We start from the raw sequence: 3,366 nt of genomic DNA, 5'->3' as shown, positions 1-3,366 counted from the left end.
GGACTACACCATGACATCTTTCTGGATGTGATGTTTTTAAGATGTATTATGCTGCAAAAAAATTATGGACTTTGTGATATAAAAAGCCAACAATTAATATCAACAGAGGGTTCTATAGATTAAAAATACGCCAGCCAAAGTAATGGTTTTTGTGCAGTCCACCACTCCCCCATCTGTGTAGGAAAATTCCAGTCAATGCCTTAAAAAGTTCTGCTCCAGGCAAGAAATAAGTATGAATAAAAAAGAAAGGCCGATAAATTAAAAATTATGCAAACATGTGAATGGTTCTTGTGCACTGTTCTTATCCTTGATGTGATCTATTTGCATATGAAAACTTATGCAGTCTTATAATGAGAAGATTGTTTATGGATGATAGACAAAATTGAAAGTAATGTTCACACTTTCTTGTAAAGCTATGGCAGCTGAATGTACTTAAAAAATAATTTAGATTTTTTTTTAAGTGCATTGAAAAAACGGTATAGAGGGTTGTTTTTTCTAAAATCCCAAATTGCCCTTAACTTTTAATTGCCTAAAACTTTAACCTACGTCAATCAGGGGCCATCACTTGTATTTAGGATATGGAGTTATGTAACCTTATTGGGTGATGGTCCTGAACAATAATGTGAAGTATTAAGTCAATTAAATGAAGGATATAGAAGTTATTAATAAATATCCCAACCTGCCCTAAAACTTGAACCTAAGTTCCATTGTCAATCAGAGGCCATAATTTGTATAAAAGATAATATAGAGTTATCTAACCTCATCATGTGATGGCACTGAACAACTGTGTGAATTATAAAGTCAATTGAATGAAGGGTATTGGACTTATATGTGAAAATCCCAACTTGCCCTAAAACTTTAACCGGAATCTGATGCTGGGGCTAGTAGTATAGCCCACCTATTCTTCGAATAGTCAAGCTAAAAATGGCTTACCTAAATCTTGACTTCAAAACACCAAAAACCCTCCCAACAACTTCTCTTCCAGTCTTGTGGCGTCTGTTGTACCTTTCCTCATTCTCATTTGATGGGTGCAGGATAGGAGTAATTAAATAACGCCTCAGCGGGTACCCACTGTCGCCTAGAAGTACAGCCTCCAAGTCTGCTTCTAGATAGTCCTACATGTAGATATAATACATTGCATATTGAAGTGAGAATAAATTAAATATGGGTGACACTCCATGTACATTGTAATATAAAATTTATATAAATTGACATTATTTCAAGCATTTCTTACACAACCATGATTTCTTTATATATATACAGGGCCTTTTATCGGTACCTTCCCTTATTCAATGAATTAAGACGAAAAAAGGGAATGAAAATAAACAAGGGCTTTCGAAGAGATAACAGGCCAGCTTTACAGTAGATACAATAATTGCAGTTGTTCATATACTTCATATAACAAGGCATATTAAAATAATATGCAAGACCTGTGTATGACATTGAAGTAAAATCACATTGTGAGACATGATTACTTCTTAAACCATGCAATGTTTATACCTTTAACACCGAATTGTCAAAAACACCAGCATCATGTGAGGAACCAGGCCACTTTGCCACTATGTCAATGAATCTGAAATTGCCAATAATTAAAACATTAACTAATACAAAGCCATTTTCTTCATTTAACATCATTGATTTAACAAAAAAATTCATTCAACAAGTTATGCTCCAGAAAAGTTATACTAATAATATAAACAAATAGGCAAGTATATCATTTAAATTAAAAAGTTTTTGTTTTTTTGCATCTCAAGATTTATTTCATGTCAAAAGGAATAAGTCACCTACCTCAAGTCTGAGGAAGCCACTGCTTGGCAACTGATGGCATGAAACCCCTTACGGCATACGAATGACTCTTCATTCACTGTTGGGGCCAGTATCGGTACTAAAGTACCATCAACAGCACCTACAATGTTTGGGAATTTACACTTCCTGTAGAAACCCCTCTTCACTGACATCTGGTCATCCCTCTGAACAGGAAACCTGCAAATTTTTGAGTGTTTCTTTTAAATATAAGCAAAGTATAAGATTAACAGATATAGGTGTATAAGAAGTCAAGAACAGATATATGTGTATAGGATGAATGGATATAGGTGTCAGTAAACAATGCCTTGTTTTATAACTGTAACTCTGAAACAAAAGGTATGAGCATTGAATTTGACAATATCAACAATTCAAAAATACTTATTTCATTACTATTCACAGTCTATCAAAATATTGTGAACAAAGTTGTTATTGGGTTATTACAAGATTGCATTGTATTATTACATACACAGTCCATCATGTAGGCATAATGGAGTACCAAGATGAGACCCACTTATCGAACATGGTAAACATCTATAAAAATTGTATTGCCTAAGCTGTGCACCAATTCTGGTTGTCTTTGTCATAAGCAAGTATGCTTACATCAGCCTTTAGTGGACAATTACATCACTATGTTATGCACTCACACCATGCTATCCTAAATGGCATTTGATTTTCGGTAGAGAATTGATATAATATCAATATGTTAATTATGAACAGAAAGGTGAATGAGTGATGTTACTTGATATTGTCAACGTTGTTGATTACAGCATCGACAAATCCATAGATAATCCTGCAGACACTAGATCTGCTCACTCCGTGTGTGTCAGCAACCTCCGAAAAAAGGCACCTTTTGCCAGGCACCGGAGACCAACAAGAACCTGAAATAATTTCTCAATGTTAATATGAGAATAACACGCAAACATTTACATTCAGAGTATTCACTGGGGTTAATTCAAGAACCATGTATTCTCTTAAATGATGATGAAATGATAAAGTTTTACTTGAATCTACGGCTTACTCTTCATTGTACATGAAACCTATAGGCTATAGGCACCCATTTCATAACACCTTATATACCTCCAATGATATGACAGAAGCATATTTGGTTTTCATGTTGAGTACTGTTAAGACTAAACACTTCCTACCACTTTTCAAATAGAACAGATATGTCAACATTAAAAATGACAACTGGGTCTGACAGATTGTGATGTCCAATATCCATAGAATTGTCCATTAACATACGATTTAGCGAATTAAACAGCAAATGACGAGATAATTCAATAAAGGGGCTGTATATCTACATTATGAATGCCCAAACTATCAGAAAGAAACGTATTTAAGATGGAAAACTTAGCTGCATTTATCCCAAACGTATTTGCATTTTGCTCAGTGACGGTGAAGGTCAGCCGGATGTTGATTTCATATTATACCTATAAACACCGTATTTCCCGTTCGATTTCGTACCGACTAGTACATTAAATACTGATGTAAAGGGCTGTCGAAATTTTCAACCCCAAGACTTTTCAACCTCTTTGTCATTTGTGAAATCAAAGACTTTTC

At 34.5% G+C, this 3,366-nt stretch overlaps 1 pseudogene; it reads right to left on the bottom strand.

Moving 5' to 3' along the window:
* Positions 1 to 929: 929 nt before the first annotated feature.
* Positions 930 to 2,834, bottom strand: LOC128245735 (putative nuclease HARBI1; annotated as a pseudogene).
* Between the last annotated feature and the right edge of the window lie 532 nt (positions 2,835 to 3,366).

This window comes from Mya arenaria, chromosome 9 (assembly GCF_026914265.1).
Source record: "Mya arenaria isolate MELC-2E11 chromosome 9, ASM2691426v1".
Taxonomy (NCBI): Eukaryota; Metazoa; Mollusca; class Bivalvia; order Myida; family Myidae; genus Mya; species Mya arenaria.
Note: the sequence above shows the minus strand (reverse complement) of the source record. Positions and strands in the feature narration are given on the sequence as shown.